The sequence below is a fragment of the Entelurus aequoreus genome, linkage group LG04 (genome assembly GCF_033978785.1).
Source record: "Entelurus aequoreus isolate RoL-2023_Sb linkage group LG04, RoL_Eaeq_v1.1, whole genome shotgun sequence".
NCBI classification, from domain to species: Eukaryota; Metazoa; Chordata; class Actinopteri; order Syngnathiformes; family Syngnathidae; genus Entelurus; species Entelurus aequoreus.
In genome coordinates, this window is record NC_084734.1 from 30784843 (window position 1) to 30807305 (window position 22463).

The 22463-nt window shown below is 41.4% G+C and overlaps 1 protein-coding gene and 1 non-coding gene across 4 annotated transcripts in view; both read left to right on the forward strand.

The window, feature by feature from the left end:
* The first annotated feature begins 10024 nt into the window (after window positions 1-10024).
* trnal-uaa (transfer RNA leucine (anticodon UAA)) lies at window positions 10025-10107 on the forward strand. The gene has a single exon. It is a non-coding gene; the product is annotated as a tRNA-Leu (tRNA).
* A 2586-nt stretch (window positions 10108-12693) lies between these two features.
* The window catches only part of utrn (utrophin), a 393845-nt gene continuing 384075 nt past the window's right edge, over window positions 12694-22463 (forward strand). For all 3 annotated transcript variants that reach the window (XM_062044584.1, XM_062044587.1, XM_062044585.1), the window contains exon 1: window positions 12694-13052. The gene's annotated coding sequence lies outside the window, so the exon portion shown is untranslated. The remainder of the gene's footprint in view (window positions 13053-22463) is intronic.

Here is a 22463-nt window from a genome sequence, read left to right on the forward strand (position 1 = left end):
TTGAAATACCACAACACTGGATATTGTTCAAATAATTTAAATTTAAGAACTTGCACACAAAGCAACACTGGAGGTGACTATGACGTGCACATTGTCCGCGCATGCGTACTAGGTCACGTTGCGCCGGTGGACGGAGGGGAGGGAGGTGGTCTTAAACGACCATTGTGTGTGTGTGGACAAGGATAAGGTTAGGTGGGATTTACCCTGGATAACCTTAGTGTAGAATACACGAAGCAAACCATTGTCCATCAATATATGCTAAGATAGCTGGACAAAACATGCGTGTTAGCTTTGTGTTTTAGGTGACAAAGGAAGTGGTTAGAGTGTCCACCCTGAGATCGGTAGGTTGTGAGTTCAAACCCCGGCTGAGTCATACCAAAGACTATAAAAATGGGACCCATTACCTCCCTACTTGGCACTCAGCATCAAGGGTTGGAATTGGGGGTTGAATCACCAAAAATGATTCTCGGGCGCGGCCACCGCTGCTGCTCACTGCTCCCCTCACCTCCCAGGGGGTGATTAAGGGTGATGGGTCAAATGCAGAAAATACTTTCGCCACACCTCGTGTGTGTGTGACAATCATTGGTACTTTAACTTTAACTTAACTTAAATTGTGTAATATCTAATAACTAGGGCTGTCCATCACGTATATATGCAGATTAATCACACAAATTATTTTGCTCCTTTACCTTCTAATCTATTCTAACAAATTGCATTAGTATTTGGGTATTTCTTAAATTAATTACATTTTTCAAGTTAATTAAAATTATACAAGCGAGTAAAACTTCTACTATTTCTTGTGATTAATCATGATTAATCCAATTTCAAAAGTGTGAATAAAACCCGATTTTAAAAAATAAGGGACAAGCGGTAGAAAATGGATGGATGGATGGATGGGTTGAATCCTTTGACAGCACTATACTAATAACAAATCTGGACAAAAATGAAATTAATAAACAATTACAATCTGTCGACGGCCAATAAAAAAACGAACTGCAGGCCAAAATTGGCCCCGAGCATAGGTGGATTAATGACCGGGCCTACCGGGCCCAGGCCCAGGGGGCCAGAGGCCCCAAGGGGCCAGGCCAACTTGGCCCCGCGGCCGCGACCCAAGCAAAACTACTTTTGCAAAAATAATAATCTTAAGCCCCAAGGGGCCAGGCCAACTTGGCCCCGCGGCCATGATCCATAGAGGGTAAGAGGCCCCAAGGGGCCAGGTCAACTTGGCCCCGCGGCCGCGACCCACAGAGGGCCAGAGGCCCCAAGGGGCCAGGCCAACATGGCCCCGCGGCCATGATCCATAGACGGTCAGAGGCCCCAAGGGGCCAGGCCAACTTGGCCCCGCGGCCACGATCCATAGAGGGTCAGAGGCCCCAGGGGGCCAGGTCAACTTGGCCCCGCGGCCACGATCCATAGACGGTCAGAGGCCCCAAGGGGCCAGGCCAACTTGGCCCCGCGGCCACGACCCACAGAAGGCCAGAGGCCCCAAAGGGCCAGGCCAACTTGGCCCCGCGGCCGCGAGCCACAGAAGGCCAGAGGCCCCAAGGGGCCAGGTCAACTTGGCCCCGCGGCCACGATCCATAGAGGGTAAGAGGCCCCAAGGGGCCAGGTCAACTTGGCCCCGCGGCCGCGACCCACAGAGGGCCTGAGGTCCTAAGGGGTCAGGCCAACTTGGCCCCGCGGCCATGATCCATAGAGGGCCAGAGGCCCCGAGGGGTCAGGCCAACTTGGCCCCGATCCATAGAGGGTCAGAGGCCCCAAGGGGCCAGGCCAACTTGGCCCCGCGGCCACGACCCACAGAGGCCCCAAGGGGCCAGGCAAAATTGGCCCCGCGGCCATGATCCACAGAGGGCCAGAGGCTCTCAATCATTATTATCAAAGCTAATTCTCAAATTGGATGGATCACACAACCTCACTCACATATTCTTTATCAATTATTAAAGGTTGTTTCTGAATTTTGATCACAGAACTTAATGCAAATATTCTTGATTGATTGACAAAGCTCATTCTCAAATTTTGATTACACAACCTTACTCTGACAAATTATCATTATCAAAAAGCTCTATCTCGAATTTGGATCACAGAATCTCACTCAAGTATTCTTAGCTGTGCCCCTCCCCCATCAAGTCTTTCATAAACCGGTCTGTTCTTTTAGAATCTCCTCATTTGGTATTTTGAACTCGTGAGAGACTGCTCAAAATTTGGTTTCCTTTCCCTCAGTTCAGACTCAGAGATAATTTGAAATCATTCAACAAGAAGTTTAACGCGCGCACACACACACACACACACACACACTTGAGTTGAGCATTACTTGGAAATTCTTATATTTTCCATTTTGCTGTTATTATCAGCATCTTCCCATTTTGTCCTTTTCTTTCGAGAAAGTTTACAGTCTGACATTTGTCACTGCTGTCAGTTAATAACTTTTTGGTCTTTGACCCATTTTGTCATTTTCTCGATTCGATCGTCACTGACCACTCTCTCCTGTCTGGCAGACATCGTTGCTGCCATCATAGCTAGCAAGCTGCCTGCAGCGGGTCATCCCTATGTTCCCCGTCCCTATGTTACCCGGGTCCTATGTTCCCCTCTACCGGGGAACTAAGGACCCTTTTTAAAAAAAAGGGTTCTATGTTCCCCGCTGCGGGGAACGTACAACACTTTTTCCAGAAAAGGGTTCTATGTTCCCCGCTGCTTCCAATGCGCGACTAAGTAAGACGCACGCAGACACGCATGACAGAGACGCGTTTAAGTTGTCGAAGGAAGGAAGTTCGCGTTTGAGTTGCTCTATCTGCTGCCGCACGCCCTGTGACAGGTTAGGTTTAGGGATGGTTTTGGTCAGGGCACAATTTCGCCAAAAAAGTGCTCCACAACGCCCTGTGACAGGTTAGGTTTAGGGATAGTTTTGGTCAGGGCACAATTTCGCCAAAAAAAAGTGCTCCACAACGCCCTGTGACAGGTTAGGTTTAGGGATGGTTTTGGTCAGGGCACAATTTCGCCAAAAAAAAGTGCTCCACAACGCCCTGTGACAGGTTAGGTTTAGGGATGGTTTTGGTCAGGGCACAATTTCGCAATTTTGCCAGATACAATGCAGGGAACATAGGACCCTTTTTTAGAAAAAGGGTCCTAAGTTCCCCGGTCGCATACAAAGACCCAGGAACAACCGGGGAACATAGGACCCGGGGAACATAGGACCCGGGGAACATAGGCACGCTCCCGCCTGCAGATAGCAACATTTTGGTGTCCTTTGGGAAAATATTTAGAAAGAAGACAAAAGTACACACAGTTGTACAACTATTATCTTTATGATCTTTTTTTTGTTAGTTTCTCTGTTACTGTGTGTGGCCAATTAAGCGACTTTTGGCCATACCTGGCTGGTGACATTTAGCGACTTTCTGGTTGATGTTAAGATTAATAATAGCAACAGTTCTCTTCATCTTAATGCAATTTATTGTGTCTGTCTCTCCACATTTTGCCATTAGGTACTTTGAGCTCTTGTTGGTCAGTCACTCTAAGGTACATTGTTGCTGCCATCATAGCTAGCAAGCTGCCTGCAGATAGCGACATTTTGGTGTCCTTTGAGAAATATTAAGAAAGAAGACAAAAGTACAAGACATTGTACGATTACTATCTTTTTAAAATTATTTGTTTCACTGTGTGATTGACCGACTTTGCCGCTAGATTTCGCGTCTTTTGGCCATACCTGGCTAGCGACTAAAAACATCATTTAGCGACTTTTTGGTTGTGAAGATAAGTGGTAAAAGCAGATCTTCCTGTTGGTCTTCCCACATTTTGCCATTTGGTACTTTGCACTCTTCTTGGTCACTCCAAGGCATTTGTCCCTGCCTTCAGCTAGTCACTTGGCTCTTTTGGAATATATTTCACTGTAATTGGCTCTCTCTCTCTCTTTCTCCTCAGTACAAATCAGCCTGTTCCCTTGCCATTCATCACTGACCACTCTGCTCTCCTGTCTGTCAGACATTATTGCTGCTTGCAGATAGCTTGGGGTCCTTAGAGAAAATATCAGAAGAGAAAAGTACACAATTATCTTAATTATCTTTTTTATTCAGTCAGTCCTTCAGTGAGTCCCAGTGTGTTGGCGATTAAGCAACGTTGGCATTCAATTAGCGACTTTTGGCCATACATGGCTGGCGACTCAAAAAACTAGAAAAAAAGTACAAAAAGTTGTACAATTAATATCTTTATTATCCTTAATTCCCCTGAATCCTAGAGTGTGTTGCAATTAAGCAACTTTGCTGCTAGGTTTAGCGACTCTTGTTTTGGGCATACCTGGCTAGCGACTACAAACATTATTCAGCAACTTTTTGGCTGTTAAGATTAACGTTAATAAATTAAATCCTAATACAATTTATTGTGTTGGTCTCGCCATCTTGCTATTAGGTACTTTGAATTCTTGTTGGTCTCTGCTAAGGTATCTGGCTGTTGTCTTTGCCTTCAGTTAGTCACTTGGCTCTGGAATATATTTAACTGTACTTGGCTCTCTCTTTCTCCTCAGTACAAATCAGTCTGTTCCCTTGCCATTTAGACATTTTCTTGATTGGATCATCACTGACCACTCTGCTCTCCTGCTGTCTATCAGACATTGTTGCTCCCATCATAGCTAGCAAGCTGCCTTGGTGTCCTTTGTGAAAATATTTAGATAGAAGACTAAAGTGCACAAAGGTGTACAATTATTATCTTTTCAAAATATTTGTTTCACTGTCAGTGTGATTGACCGACTTTGCCGCTAGATTTCGCGTCTTTTGGCCATACCTGGCTAGCGACTGAAAACATCATTTAGCAACTTTTTGGTTGTGAAGATAAGAGGTAAAAGCAGATCTGCCTGTTGGTCTTTCCACATTTTGCCATTTGGTACTTTGCACTCTTGTTGGTCACTCCAAGGCATTTGTCCCTGCCTTCAGCTAGTCACTTGGCTCTTTTGGAATATATTTCACTGTAATTGGCTCTCTCTCTCTTTCTCCTCAGTACAAATCAGTCTGTTCCCTTGCCATTTAGACATTTTCTTGATTCGATCATCACTGACCACTCTGCTCTCCTGCTGTCTATCAGACGAATCAGTTGATTCTCTGCTCTCAATTGTCTATGCTAGTAAGCTGTTATTCTCTGCTTTGGAGTGTTGATGCTGGGTTGCTAGTTTTCTAAATCACCTCACACACTTGAAGGAAGCAGCACCGATCATAAACACACAAACAAACTCACACACACACACACACACACACACACACACACACACACACACACACACACACACACACACACACACATAGTTGGTTTATCTGTTGTGATAGGCAAAGAGCCAATGTGCAAAGAAAGAAGGGAAATATGGATCATAAACGTTTAAGTGGAGGAGCTAGAAAAAAAATTCAGCAAGAAAAGAAAAAAAAGGAATCAGTTTTACTTGAGAGTGTTCCAAATATCTCCAGCTTCTTCAGTACAAAGACATCTGCTGAAAGCAATTCTATAAATGCTACTGCAAATTCAGCTAAGGTTAGCAATGCACCTGAGCTAGCATGTAGCTCCCAAGATCCTGAGACCACTACAAGTGTAGACACTGAACCAAATGCTTCTGATGCTTATGATTCAACCAATTCAGCAGTAGCCAGTTGCTCGGATGAATGTGAGGTCACTGCACCTCTGGACAGCATAGAAAATGAGCTGAATCTTTCTTCAACACCATCTACAGTGACAACTCTACCTAGTGATCCCGCTAAATGGGCTGAGACCCTCACTGAGTCAATGAAGGAAGTTCTTATTCAAAGAGGTGCAAAATCATTTCACAACCGTCACAGCCATTATCCAGCTTCTGTGAGGAACAGTGGGCTAGGAGGCAAAACCCGATGCCTAAACAATGAACATTTTACTTCACACTTGCCCAATGGACAACGAGTACAAAGAGAGTGGCTGATGTACTCTCCCTCTACTGGTAATGTTTACTGCTTTGCATGCAAACTGTTTTCCCCAAAAACGCATTCTTTTGTGACAGGCTATTGTGATTGGAAACACTCAGAAAGATTTGGTGAACATGAGCGAAGTGCTGAGCACATAACCTGCATGCAAGCAGTCTTGAACCGCGCCAAAGGTGCCACAGTTGATGCAGACCTGTTCAAACAGTTTCAGGCAGAGAGCAGCTATTGGAGGCAGGTGTTACAAAGAGTTGTTGCAGTCATTAAATTCCTTGCAGAAAGGGGCCTTGCATTTAGGGGTAAAAATGAATCGTTAGGGTCTCCTCTCAATGGGAACTACCTTGGTATTCTGGAGGTCCTGGCTGAATTTGATCCCTTTCTAAAGGATCACATCAGAAAGTTTGGGCAGATGGGTCGAGGTAATACCTCATATCTGTCCTCCACCATTTGTGAGGAATTCATTGAATTGATGGGTGCAAAAACCAAACAGGCTATAGCAGATGAACTGCAAGCAAGCAAATACTACTCTATCATTGTGGATTCAACCCCAGATTTATCTCATGTGGACCAATTGACATTCATATTCCGTTTTGTTAGCAAAGAGGGCAGTGTTGTTGAACGCTTTGTGGGTTTTGAGCCCATTACTAGCCATACAGGTGAAAGTTTGGCTAACTGTGTCATGTCTGTGTTGGAAAATCTAGGGTTAGAGCTGTCAAATTGCAAGGGGCAGGCTTATGATAATGCCAGCAACATGTCAGGGAGGTATAATGGGTTGCAGGCTCACTTAAAGAAAAGCAACCCATTAATACACTATATTCCATGTGCAGCTCACTCTTTGAATTTGGTGGGAGTCAACAGCATTGACAGATGTGGAAATGAAGTCTCTAAGTATTTTGACTTGACTCAGTCTATTTACAACTTCACAACTGCATCCACACACCGATGGGACAGGGTATTTGGCAATTCCAACATAGATCTCACACTTAAAGCTTTATCCAACACGCGTTGGAGTTGCCGTGCAGAATCTACCAAAGCACTGTGGCAGAACTACAGTAAAATAAAAGCAGCACTACAGGTTATTTCCACTGATGACACAGAGAAACGAGACACACGAACTGAAGCTGACAGTCTAGTGCGGAAGCTGGATTCACTTGAGATGGCCTTCATGGCAGGCTTTTGGGACACTGTTCTGTCCAGATTTCAGGCCACAAGTCTGCAACTTCAAAAAGCAGACATGGACCTTGGTACAGCAGTTAGATTGCTGGAATCTCTGCGCACCTTTGTTCTCTCCCAAAGAGATCTATTTGATCATTTTGAGCAGAAAGCCTTAAACATGTTGGGTGGCACCCCATCTTACAGGGCTGAACGGACGAGGAAACGTAAAAAGTTTGCTGATGAATCAGCATCCCCAGATGTTGTGCTTGAGGGAAGGCAACTGTTTCAAATAGAGACATTTATTGCCTCTATTGATCAACTGAGTTCAAGCCTTAATCACCGTCTGGAGGCCTACAAACATCTGAACAATTTGTTCAGTGTCCTTTTCTCTTTGGATACAGAGTCCAATGCTTCAGTCCTTCACAAGGCCAAGATTCTCACTGAATCATACCCATCTGACCTCAATGAAAGTCTTGGACAGGAGCTTATACAGTTCAAATCTTTTATACAGCTCAACAACACTGATGAGGAGAGGACCCCTTCAGGACTGCTCAAAACAATAATACATTTTGGACTACAGCCTACGTTTCCTAATACATACATTGCGCTACAGATTTTTCTCACTCTACCGGTCAGTAACTGTGAGGGAGAACGCTCATTCTCTCTTTTGTCAAGAGTAAAAAATGAGCTGCGCACAAGAATGACTCAGAAAAGATTAAATGCGTTATCTCTAATGGCAATTGAGAGTGAGCTGACAAGAGAGTTGGACTTCAATGATGTGGTGGATGATTTTGCAAAATTGAAAGCACGAAAGAAACCCCTTGCTTAAAGGTGCACTGTGTAAGATTTTTAGGTTATTTCCAGAATTCACCCATTCACTAATGTTAGGCTACCTGTTTTCATGAATACTTACCACCACCATAAAATTCTAAGTATCCATTATGACTTGGAGAATTGCACTTTTGCCATTTCTGGGAAGTGTCACCTGGATTGTGAAGATAGGATTGACTTTAGGCAGAAGCTTGGTGCTTTCTCTGGCAAACTGAACCTCAAGCTTCATTCTCTGCAGCTTTGCATTCTTGTGCAGACTTTCATCCACAAGGAACTTTTCAACTTCCCCACTATCGTGAAGGGGCCATCAAAAGATTTCAGTGTGTCCAGCATGTCTAGTCTCTTACTCTCCTTTCTTTGAGCCATCTCTTGTTTCTCATCTGCCCAACTCTCGAATTTTGCCTTCATGAATTTACTCCAGTTGAGTTCAACCTCCCTTTTTGCTTGTGCTGCTGCCTTGAAACCTCTGAAGCTCCTGGCTCTTCTGTAAAATTATTGACCTATTGACTGCGTTCAGTGTGCCCAACTTCTTCAGTTTGTAGTCCACCTTGCCACATTGTCTCTCCATCCCAATGTTGTGCACAGGGGTGCCATCAATGTTACTAGCCTGTTCACTGACAGGGTCCATTGGGAAGGTCTCCTCATCCATCCTCTGCCTGGCCAGGACAGTCTTCAGATGGGGCAGCATGAGATCTGTCAGCTGCTTCACTTCATCCAAGTATTCGGCAGCCACGTCTGACACTGAGTTCAGGACATGTCCAGTGCCTGTCCAGCCACTATAGCATTCTTGGAAATGGGCTATCTTGACCTGCATGCAGCCCTTGTACCATGAACTGGCCTACACCTTTCTTTGTGGTGCTCTCCGATGCATGTTATCATTTTACCTTTCTCCTTCTCCTCAAGCTTAACCACAAATAGATACAGACTTTGAGCCTCAATTTGCTGCACAGCTGCCGTTATGCCAATGTGTTTTCCTAAGATATTATTTTATTTTTAATGATAGAAGGGAGGAAAAGGGGGCAAAAATCATGTCCGATTTAGTTTTTTGGGTGGGTTGGGGGGTTTATTTCATGATAGCTACCAACTTCCAATACATAATATCTCTCAAATGACCCAATGCACCATCACTGAAGTGGGCGTAATCATTTTCAAAAATGTTTATTTTTAGGCCATTTATCCCCTCCCCCTGTGTCTGTGTGAAACCTGTGCTTGTCAGTGTCTGTGTGGTATACCTAATAGTGTGTGTGCAGTATGTGCACTCTTCTGTACAGTACAGTGTGCATGTCTGTTCACAGTATACAGTATTTCTTGCATAGTGCGTGCGTGTGTGTGCGCCCACACGCGCGGGGGGTTGAGGGGCCAAGACCATGTCAGGCCCAGGGGGCCAAAATTTCTTAATCCGCCCCTGGCCCCGAGCTGCACTTTGGACACCCCTGGTTTAAGATAGGGCATAACCTTGCATTGATGCAAGGCAACAATCTTGATAAGACGTCATGTAAATGTAACAGTCAAAATCATTCAGCAAAGTGAGCACAGTCTACCAAGTCAAATTCATTTAAAGACACTTCGCCAATCACGCTGATTCTGATTTAGTATATAAACTCCTTTACAAAAAATGACATTCAGATCTGATGACATTGCAATGTTAGCGCCCCCTTCGGATTAGTGTGGAGTAAAACAACAATTAACGCCAAAGAACCCTGTGAAGGTTATTGTACAAATTCTACGACATTCTGGGCATATCAGCCGATTAATGACCGTCTACACGAAGTAGCTGCTTTCGATGGGTAGTTTTAGTAGCAGTAGCGGTGGGTTTCAGATATCGATAGGTTGTGGACATCGACGGAACACTTGGACACAATATGGTAACTTTACAACACACAGTTAATAGCATGTAGTAGCGATTGATGAAACGGATTTGGTTTAAGACTTCTAGCACAACTTTGCTCATCGTGTCGCTTCAAGTCCTTCTACTCGACAACACTGTTAGCTGCTAATGCTACTCGACAAGTTAGCTGCGAGTTTTATCATGTGCGTAAACCTCATTTAGCGTCTGAACAAACATACCGATATGGGTTTTTGATAATTACAACATTGCACGCTCGGTTGTGCTATACACCAGGGTGGCCGAGTGGTTAAGGCGTTGGACTTAAGATCCAATGGACATGTGTCCGCGTGGGTTCGAACCCCACTCCTGGTAATATCTTTTTTTGACAATGCCTGTAAGTTTATCACAACAGCTGATCACTCGTAGTATCGACTATAGTGTATTATTTTATACCGTGGTTTAAATTATCTAACACACACTGCAGTAAATACTCAAACGGCATGCTACAATTCTAAAGATTTATTATTATGCATTAACATTAGCATTAGACGACAGTAAATAATAATTCCTCCATCCGTCCAGCTTTTTACCGGTTTTGAGTACCTGAACTCAACATAATTCGCCACGTAAATCAGTTTATAGTGAGATTTGGTAACACAAATATTATCTCGGTGCTATTTGGTGTAAAAGATTGAGTGCCATTGATGTGGATTGTTTTGTAATCATGCAGTGTTTGTCAGATCAGCAACCGTACTCTTATAATATTATTAACAATCCAAACAATAGACCTAATACAGTATTGCAACTTTTATAAGGTACATCATATTTTGTTTGTTGCATAGGCAAAGTCATCATGTTACTAAAAGTATCTCAAACTATTGATTTTCGGATTTCTACATCGAAAAATGCAATAAACTTGATCAACGTAAAAACTTTACTTACAGTAATATTATATGATGTAGCGGCTGGCTACGGGGTGTTAGCCAATGACTTTGGCTGGGGGGCGGGACTTCCGGGGAGAGATAGGGAAGTGACGTTGTTGATAGGAAGTAAGGGTTCAAGTACTGCCGGAAAAAGAGGGAAGACGCACATTGGAGTTGTTGTGTAGTTGAATCGCATATATTTTGTGCAATAAAGACAAGACATACAAAGACACTGTATGAGCCTACATTCCTGGATTATTACAATATTTTCCAATTACACTATCTGACCACAAGAGGGCACTAAAGCCTTTATTGTAATTATTAACGCTTATTGGCGGCTGTATTTAATGTAATAGCATTGGAAATGCATGTTTGTGCATTTTCCACAAGGAAATACCTTATATCAGACCTGGGCAAATTAAGGCCCGGGGGCCACATGCGGCCCATTAAGCTTTTCAATCAGGCCCGCCGGGCATTCCCAAATAATTGTTTTAGATATTTAAGATGAAAACTGTAGCTGCCATTATGAAGTGCAGTGATGTTTTCTAATGACCGTAAGTCTTGAACTACAAAAAGTATTTCAATGGTTGGAATCTGCGCTTTACTATGGTAATTTAATTAGTCACTATGGTAATTTAATTAGTTACTATGGTAATCTACATCCCAGCAGCTCAGTGTGGGTGGGGAGCGTTTCCACAGGGTGTTTCCAGAGACTGAAATGCTGGTGTCAGGGACAGATGCGGAAGGAGATTTTTACAACAAAGTTCTAAAGCTTAGTGATATATCACATATATCAGATTGTAGGTGGGTTTATTTTTTACCCTTCGCGTTCATATTTCGCTGTGTTTGTTGCATTTTTGTCAAACGAGAGGGGGTGTGACGTTCATATGTTGTAAATATTAAATGTTTTATCGTTCATAGAAAAGTGTAAAATTACATTAATTTTTTGAAGGCGGTCTGTCGTAACGTTTTTAGCATTCAATCAGACATAATTGTGAGGTTTTGTATTAGTGTTCCTAAAAATAGATATACCGGCCCCCAGACACATTTTTTTCTCTAAATTTGGCCCCCGAGTCAAAATAATTGCCCAGGCCTGCCTTATATAGACGTTTTGGACTGGTTGTAACCAACACAATTTTATTTTTCAATATTGTGGTGACTGGTGATGAATACAGGGTACCTAAATATATACATTGTTGTTTTTAAAATAGCTTTAAAAGTCTACATGTTGCTGATTTTATGCACTCTGTTTGAACAAAGATGTGTAACTTGATATAGGTTCCATATTGGATATATGTCTACTATGTGAAAACTGAGCTGTTTTGAGGAAGCGTCCACAAAGGGACCTTGACAACTGAGAAGTTGGAGGCCGACAGTGGATGAATAACATGTCTGCTTGGTCCACAAGGCTGCAGAAACTTCAACTAAGTTGAATTAAAATTCACCCCCTGTTGGCACTGTTGTCTTGTACAATAAAATATCATGCTAAAGGAATTGTAATTGGGCTATAATATGTGTTTTGTATGGCACACCTGCTGCAAAATAAAGTGTATCTTCACAATATGTGAATTTTGTGGTAAGATTTCAAGAACTCTCAACATTCCAGGATTACATTTTGGCTGCCTTGTCATTATTTTTATTTCTAAATGTGTTTCTAGAGGGAATCACAAGTTTACGTGACGTAACAAGTTAACCACTGCGCCATGTTTCCATCGTGGCGTCGGGAAAAACTTCTGCAGCCCTGAAGGGAACGCTTGCAGATATTTTGTAGTATCACCTAGGGTTAAGACATGTGCTTCCTTTTTGGTTTTACAAAATAAAGCCACAGCATGACACTAGTAGTGTTTTGGACTGTAAAGTGTGATTAAGAAATAAGAAGACAATGTATAATTAGTGCATTTATACAAAAAGATAGCTCACATCGAGCTATAACACCAATTTTCACGGTCTCGATCCCGATTCTCTTTTACTTTGAAAATCCCACCTCCGTATTGGCGCTTTGTTACTATCTCTTGACGATAAAGTGTCGCCAGGACGGTGGAAACACTAACAGGAACAAAGTTAAGAGTCGCTGCTTTCTCCACATGCACTAATCTTTACATTTTTAAACCAGACAGCTTCTTTTTTCTTTTTAACTCTGTAACCGCTGGATTTCGACCCAAAAAAGCGTTCAAGTTTGGGATTGCGTGCCATACTTGCTGTGGATGGGCTTTGGAAGTTTTCTCCTGAATTAAATAACGTGGAAAATATATGTTTCAAGTAGCTAAAATGGCTTAAATCATCTCTAGGGAGGTTATTGCTCACATTTTCCATGACTCCACGTCTCACTTTTTGGATTTATTCGGGCGGTTTGGATTAAATTTGAGGCAGGCGGACTGGTGACAGCAGAGAGAGGTGAGTGTCTTTTTTTTGTTGGTGGGGTTCAATAAGGCTTGACTGAAATGCAAAAAATGACACCAGACATCCTACATTCCTCACATTTTGATACAAATACTGCATAGTATTTGTTGTGTTGTCTTTTTTAGCCAAACCTAATAGTCTCCCATTAAGAGGAACTGACATCGTGACACATTCAAACGAAAGTACACTGAACATGTCTTAAATCAGTGGTTCTCAAAACCAGAAAGGACTTCAGCAGCAGCTTAAGAAACATCTAGAAAAAACTATTTTTCAAACTTGCTGAAAAAGCTTCAGTTATGTCAATGGCACAATCAATTGATTTGTTTAATTTTTACAGTGAGAGGGTAAACAAGAGTCAATATTTTTTGGGAAGGCTGTCTGTGCCATTGCGGCGAGCGATACTGCACATGTTGGTATCGATCAGATACCAAATGAATACATATTGAGTATTGCAGTTACTGACAATCCTACATGTACTTTTTTATTTTATTTACATTTTTAGAGACCATTGTATGGTTTTGTAATGTCCCCGCTAATTTGTTGTTCATCATCAGAATAGAACACATAACTAAGTTATTTGAGAACAATTTAAAGGCCTACTGAAATGATTTTTTTAAAATTTAAACGGGGATAGCAGATCCATTCTATGCGTCATACTTGATCATTTCGCGATATTGCCATATTTTTGCTGAAAGGATTTAGTAGAGAACAACGACGATAAAGTTCGCAACTTTTGGTCGCTGATAAAAAAAAGCCTTGCCTGTACCGGAAGTAGCGTGACGTCACAGGAGGAAGGGCTGCTCACATTTCCCCATTGTTTTCAATGCAGCGAGAGAGATTCGGACAGAGAAAGCGACGATTACCCCATTAATTTGAGCGAGGATGAAAGATTCGTGGATGAGGTACGTAAGAGTGAAGGATTAGTGTGCAGTGCAGGACGTATCTTTTTTCGTTCTGACCGTAACTTAGGTACAAGGATTCATTGGATTCCACACTTTCTCCTTTTTCTATTGTGGATCACGGATTTGTATTTTAAACCACCTCGGATACTATATCCTCTTGAAAATGAGAGTCGAGAACGCGAAATGGACATTCACAGTGACTTTTATCTCCACGACAATACATCGGCGAAACACTTTAGATACGGAGCTAACGTGATAGCATCGGGCTCAAATGCAGATATAAACAAAAGAAATAAACCCCTGACTGGAAGGATAGACAGAAAATCAACAATACTATTAAACCCTGGACCTGTAATTACACGGTTAATGCTTTCCAGCTGGGCGAAGCTTAACTGCTGCTGATAACGACACCATTGAAGCTAACTTAGCAACGGGACCTCACAGAGCTATGATAAAAACATTAGCGCTCCACCTACGCCAGCCAGCCCTCATCTGCTCATCAACACCCATGCTCACCTGCGTTCCAGCGATCGACGGAAGGACGAAGGACTTCACCCGATCATCGATGCGGTCGGCGGCTAGCGTCGGCTAGCGCGTCTGCTATCCAAGTCAAAGTCCTCCTGGTTGTGTTGCTACAGCCAGCCGCTAATACACCGATCCCACCTACAACTTTCTTCTTTGCAGTCTTCATTGTTCATTAAACAAATTGCAAAAGATTCACCAACACAGATGTCCAGAATACTGTGGAATTTTGAGCTGAAAAGAGAGCTTTTTTGTATTGGATTCAATGGTGTCCGAATACTTCCGTTTAACTAGTGACGTCACGCGCATACGTCATCATACATAGACGTTTTCAACCGGAAGTTTAGCGGGAAATTTAAAATTGCACTTTATAAGTTAAAGGCCTACTGAAACCCACTACTACCGACCACGCAGTTTGATAGTTTATATATCAATGATGAAATCTTAACATTGCAACACATGCCAATACGGCCGGGTTAACTTATAAAGTGCAATTTTAAAATTCCCGCCACACTTCCGGTTGAAAAACTCCTTTGGATATGATTTATGCGCGTGACGTTACAAAATCCACGGAAGTGGTTGGACCCCATCGACCCGATACATAAACCTCTTGTTTTCTTCGACAAAATTCCACAGTATTCTGGACATCTGTCTTGGTGAATCTTTTGCAATTTGTTTAATGAACAATAGAGGCTGCAAAGAAGAACGTTGTAGGTGGGATCGATCGGTGTATTAGCGGCTAAGTACAATACTTACAGCAACACAACAAGGACTACTTACTACGGCTAGCCGATGCTTGCCGCCAAACCCACGGATGAAGTCCTTCGTCGCGCCGTCGATCGCTGGAACGCAGGTGAGCACGGCTGTTGATGGGAAGATGAGGGCTGGCTGGCGTAGGTGGAGCGCTAATGTTTTTATCATAGTTCTGTGAGGTCCGGTTGCTAAGTTGCTAAATTAGCCTTAGCGTCGTTGGCAACAGCATTGTTAAGCCTTACCAGGCTGAGAATTTTTAACCGTGTAGTTACATGTACATGGTTTAATAGTATTGTTGATCTTCTGTCTATCCTTCCAGTCAGGGGTTTATTTCTTTTGTTTCTATCTTCATTTGAGAATGATGCTATCACGTTAGCTCAGTAGCTAAGTGTGTCACCGATGTATTGTCGTGGAGATAAAAGTCACTTAAATGTTCATTTCGCGTTCTGGACTCTCATTTTCAAGAGGATGTAGTATCCGAGGTGGTTTAAAATACAAATCCGTGATCCACTATAGAAAAAGGAGAGAGTGTGGAATCCAATGAGCCAGCTTGTACCTAAGTTACGGTCAGAGCGAAAAAAGATACGTCCATCACTGCCTCTCTAGTGCTTCACTGTAACGTTCCTCATCTACGAATCTTTCATCCTCGCTCAAATTAATGGGGTAATCGTCGCTTTGTCGCTCCGAATCTCTCGCTCCATTGTAAACAACGGGGAATTGTGAGGAATACTAGCTCCTGTGACGTCACGCTACTTCCGGTACAGGCAAGGCTTTTTTTATCAGCGAGAAAAAGTTGCGAACTTTATCGTCGATTTTCTCTACTAAATCCTTTCAGCAAAAATATGGCAATATCGCGAAATGATCAAGTAGGACACATAGAATGGATCTTCCCTCGTTTATCACAGTTAATTGGTTCTGGACATGATCGTGATAAACACATTTCCTCGGAGTAGGGATAATTCATTATAAATCATATATTTTCATAACTAGAGCATAAAAAACCTGCTAACATACAAATATGTTTTTCAATATTATGAGAGCCTTATAGATATAAAACACACTTCAGTCACCTTTACATACTTTTAATCCAATGTAGCAGTTGTTCTCAAACTTTTTTCTCCAAGTACCACCATATTGACAAACATTAAAATACAGTAGCTTAGTAGCTCTAAGTATTCATTAAACAAGGCAGAGATTTTATTTAACAATTATATTTGATATTGTTGGTCACTGTAACATTACACACAGTTTGAACAGTAACACTGTGTTAGAATATTTAATGAAGTGATTATTTGGTGTACCACAGTTTGAGAATAACTTCAATATGGTAACGCTTCCTGAGGCTCAGCCAATCAGTGGCCACATAGCTGAGCATTGCGCCCTGATTGGTTTGGTCTCATCTAGGGGCCAATACTACTGTTATATTTATATTTTAGGTAATTTAGCCATTTTTATACTTGACAATGCTTAATTTAGGGCAAAATGTAATAGAATATGATTTTAAATAAACTGCAAAAAACCTGCGTTGTGGTGAAACAATATTTGAGGCGCGATGTAGCAAGAGACGACTAATATTAACAAACTAATTCAATTACTCCTTTTTATTATATACAATATTTATTTATTTAAAATAATTATATATTAATATTTATTGTAGAAAAATTAAGTTAATTTAAAAAAAAACCCCACTACTATTGACTAACATCTCAATACATGTGTATATATATATGTATATATATATATAACAATATATATATATATATATGTATATATATATGTATATATATGTATATATATATATATATATATATATATATGTATGTATGTATGTATGTATGTATGTATGTATGTATGTATGTATGTATGTATGTATGTATGTATGTATGTATGTATGTATGTATGTATGTATGTATGTATGTATGTATGTATGTATGTATGTATGTATATATATATATATATATATATATATATATATATATATATATATATATATATATATATATATATATATATATATATATATATATATATATATATATATATATATATATATATATATATATATGCGCACACACACACACACACCTTCCAATTAGCCCACGTACAGTACGCAGAGAGCTTAATGGAATGTGTTTCCATGGCCGAGCAGCTGCATGTAAGCCATACATCACCAAGTCCAATGCAAAGTGTGGTATGCAGTGGTGTAAAGCACGTCGCCACTGGACTCTAGAGCAGTGAAGACGCCTTCTCTGGAGTGATGAATCACGCTTTTCCATCTGGCAATCTGATGGACGAGTCTGTGTTTGGAAGTTGCCAAGAGAACGGTACATTTCGGACAGCATTTTGCCGAGTGTGAAATTTGGTGGAAGAGGAATTATGGTGTGGGGTTGTTTTTCAGGAGTTGGGCTTGGCCCCTTAGTTCCAGTGAAAGGAACTTTGAATGCTCCAGGATACCAAAACATTTTGGACAATTCCATGCTCCCAACCTTGTGGGAACAGTTTGGAGCGGGCCCCTTCCTCTTCCAACAGGACTGTGCACAAAGCAAGGTCCATAAAGACCTGGGGCCGTAATTATCAAGCTTCTTAGAATTACTTCTAAGAAGTCTGCTAAGAGTTGACTTATGAGTAAAGAAATTATTCGCTGAAAGCCGCACTTAAAAGTTAGTTATCAAGCGTCATACTCACACTTTCAGCGAAGTGTAGGACTGAATCTTAAGTGTCACAGTCAGAGCTGAATTACGACATTACTATGTGCCGTAAACGGAATTTTAGGTGACGTAATTTCTGTGTCCAAAGAAATGACCAATCACGGAAGGGAATCCCTTGTCTAAGAATAAATAAATATCTTAGAAATATTTAAGTGGACAATGGGAGTGTATATTTTGACAATAAACTACAAAATAATACAAAACAAACAAACAATATTGGCAATGAATCAAAAATAAATGTGCATTTTCCCAGTGGCGAGATATCGAAGCATTGTGATGACCTTTAGTTCTGCTGTGAAAGTTCTGCTGCGTGATGTTGCTGATGAGATGACGCCCCTTATTAAATCTGTGACAAAAATAATACCTGCTCTGTCTAAACGATACCGTTTGATCAGCTGCTCGTCATCAAACAAAGCCAGGACATCCTTCCGCTCCCTGAACGTTCGCGCACGTCTCTCTCGCCTCAGTGCCATCCCCCGCTGGCAACTCCTAACCACTTACGACACCTCTGAAGGTCTCTTAAATATCGTGGAGTGTAGGAGTGATTCTTAGACTTAAGAAAGTTGATAAATAGCTTTTATTCTTAAGTTTGAGAGTAGGACTCAATTTCGCAAATTCTCAGGACTTAAGTGTAAAATGGTACTCTAAGACGCTTGATAAATACGGCCCCTGGATGACAGAGTCTGGTGTGGATGAACTTGACTGACCTGCACGGAGTCCTGACCTGAACCCGATAGAACACCTTTGGGATGAATTAGAACAGAGACTGAGAACTAGGGGCCGTATTTATCAAATGTCTTAGAGTGCCATTTTACACTTAAAGGCCTACTGAAATGATTTTTTTTAATTTAAACGGGAATAGCAGATCCACTCTATGTGTCATACTTGATCATTTCGCGATATTGCCATATTTTTGCTGAAAGGATTTAGTAGAGAAAATCGACGATAAAGTTCGCAACTTTTGCTCGCTGATAAAAAAAAAGCCTTGCCTGTACCGGAAGTAGCGTGACGTCACAGGAGCCAGGATTCCTCACAATTCCCCGTTGTTTACAATGGAGCGAGAGAGATTCGGACCGAGAAAGTGATGATTACCCCATTAATTTGAGCGAGGATGAAAGATTCGTAGATGAGGAACGTTACAGTGAATGACTTGAGAGGCAGCGATGGACGTATCTTTTTTCGCTCTGACCGTAACTTAGGTACAAGCTGGCTCATTGGATTCCACACTCTCCTTTTTCTATTGTAGATCACAGATTTGTAATTTAAACCACCTCGGATACTATATCCTCTTGAAAATGAGAGTCAAGAACGCGAAATGGACATTCAGTGCCTTTTATCTCCACGACAATACATCGGCGAAATGCTTTAGCTACGAGCTAACGTGATAGCATCTTGCTTTAACTGCATATAGAAACAAAAGAAATAAACCCCTGACTGGAAGTATAGATAGAAAATCAACAATACTATTAAACCGTGGACATGTAAATACACGGTTAATGCTTTCCAGGCTGGCGAAGGTTAACAATGCTGTGCTAACGACGCCATTGAAGCTAACTTAGCAACCGGACTGCACAGAGCTATGCTAAAAACATTAGCTCTCCACCTACGCCAGCCAGCCCTCATTTGCTCATCAACACCCGTGCTCACCTGCGTTCCAGCGATCGGCAGAAGGACGAAGGACTTCACCCGATGCGTTTGGCGGCCCGGAGACGTAGGAAGTCAAGGTGAAGTCGGCGGCTAGCGCGGCTAGCGCTCCAACAAAGTCCTCCTGGTTGTGTTGCTGTAGTCCGCTGCTAATACACTGATCCCACCTACAACTGTCTTCTTTGCAGCCTTCATTGTTCATTAAAAAAATTGCAAAAGATGTCCAGAATACTGTGGAATTATGAAATGAAAACAGAGCTTTTTGTATAGGATTCTACGGGGTACCATAACTTCCGTTACTCGGACTTCGTCACGCGCATACGTAATCATACCGCGATGTTTCAGCCGGATATTTCCGGGAATTTTAAAATGTCACTTTATAAGTTAACCCGGCCGTATTGGCATGTGTTGTAATGTTAAGATTTCATCATTGATATATAAACTATCAGACTGCGTGGTCGGTAGTAGTGGCTTTCAGTAGGCCTTTAAGTCCTGAGAATTTGCGAAATTTAGTCCTACTCTCAACTAGGGCTGGGCGATATGGCCTTTTTTAAATATTGCGATATTTTAAGGCCATATTGCGATACAGGATATATATCTCGATATTTTGCCTTAGCCTTGAATGAACACTTGATGCATATAATCACAGCAGTATGATGATTCTATGTGTTTTGATTGATTGATTGAGACTTTTATTAGTAGGTTGCACAGTGAAGTACATATTCCGTACAATTGACCACTAAATGGTAACACCCAAATAAGTTTTTCAACTTGTTTAAGTCGGGGTCCACTTAAATTGATTCATGATACAGCTGTATACTATCAGATATATACTATCATCATAATACAGTCATCACACAAGATAATCACATTGAGTTATTTACATTATTTATAATCCGGGGTGTGGAGGGGGGCGCCGGATGTATGTGTCAAAAAGACAGCCAAAAGAGTTTGATATGAGAATAAATCTAAAGTTAAAATATAGGGTAGAAATGCACCCATTTGCAGGAAATGTAGTCTTGATTTTCAAAATTTTCTTTCAAGGCTTGCATGTCTACATTAAAACATTCTTCTTCATACTGCATTAATATATGCTACTTTTAAACTTTCATGCAGAGAAGGAAATCACAACTAAAAAAATCACTAATTTTTTCATACGGTGTTGATGTGGAAATTTTTGCCTCGGCATTTTGATGGTGTGGGCGTGTGGCACCGAATGGAGATAAGCGTCTCGACAGACGTTACAATATTTGAACAATGATGAGGAAAACTGTTTTCTCTGTCGTGTCCGTGTGTCGGAAATTGTTATGCGTTTATTTTTTTATTTGATTTTGTGCGTGGCATATAATTGCTATGCGCAGACGACGCTTGAGCAGTGCGCAATTGCACAGGTGCGCACCTTAGAGGGAACGTTGCTCGCACGTCTGCGCTAGCATCACAGCTAACGTTAGCCATGCTTCTACTTCTCTGCTCGGGGAGGGCGTATACGTATGTGACGTATGACGTGACAGTATGTGACGTGTGTAAGAAGGTGCGCTTGCTGTCTGTGAGAGGGAGACACAGAAAAGAGTCAGAAGAGCCTGTCGTGTAATGCCAGCAGCTAAAAGCAACTGCATGAGAATCCACAGACCTGTGGATGTGTTGAAGGTGTGCTGGAAAATGCGGAACGGAAATTAGGGAGCAGCAGAAAAGTGGAATGTATTATTTAAATCGGTGCGTTGGAAAACACGGACCGGAGTTTTTTTTTTTAAAACTGGATCTGGATCGGCATTTTCCCATGCCTTGCCGATACGCATATTTTGGCAAATATCGGCGTCCGATCCGATCCAAATATCGGATCGGGACATCCCTAGTGTATATATGTGTATATAAATATGTATGTATGTATATATATATATACACATACTGTATGTGTGTATATATGTATATGTATGTGTGTGTATATAATTATATATATAGTATCAACAATGTAACTTAATGAAAACACGAGAAAACACATATATTTCTGTGTAAATAGACTTATATGATAATATAATATCATACTTGCCAACCCTCCCGTTTTTAGCGGGAGAATCCCGATATTCAGCGCCTCTCCCGACAACCTCCCGACAGAGATTTTCTCCCGACAAACTCCCGGTATTCAGCCGGAGCTGGAGGCCACGCCCCCAAAAAAAAAAGTCTGCCGCAGCTGCGATTGGACCTGACCAGCCTCCGGGTACAAGTACTGGAGTACCAATTGCTTGCCAGGGAAGATCTTCCCCAGGAAGCAAGGATTGACCGGTTTTGGGCCATGCTAGGGAGAGATGGAAGATTCCACACTCTCGTGCATTTGATGAAAGCACTTTTGTGCGTGCCACACAGCAATGCATTATCAGAGAGGGTGTTCAGCATGGTTAGAAAAATAGTGACAGAGAATAGAAAGAGGATGGACAATTCAACCCTTAACAAAGCATTGTACTTTCAAGTACAACAATGAGTAGATGAGTGTTTGTGTGTGTGTGTGTGTGTGTGTGTGTGTGTATATGTGTAAATAAATGAACACTAAAATTCAAGTATTTCTTTTATTTATATAATAAAATCAATATATATATATATATATATATATATATATATATATATATATATATATATATATATATATATATATATATATATATATATATATATATATATATATATATATATATATATATCAGAACTGTGACGCCTTCCAATTGATAATCCCGTGACCCAAGTGGACTCACAGTCTCACAATTTGCACTGTTTTGCAGGACACTGTAATAAAAGAAATTCATAATCCACCTGGTGCCAGTGATATGTTGAAGCGACAGCAGTGTGGAGCTGCATTTTGCCACATACAGTTGTGGACCGTCATA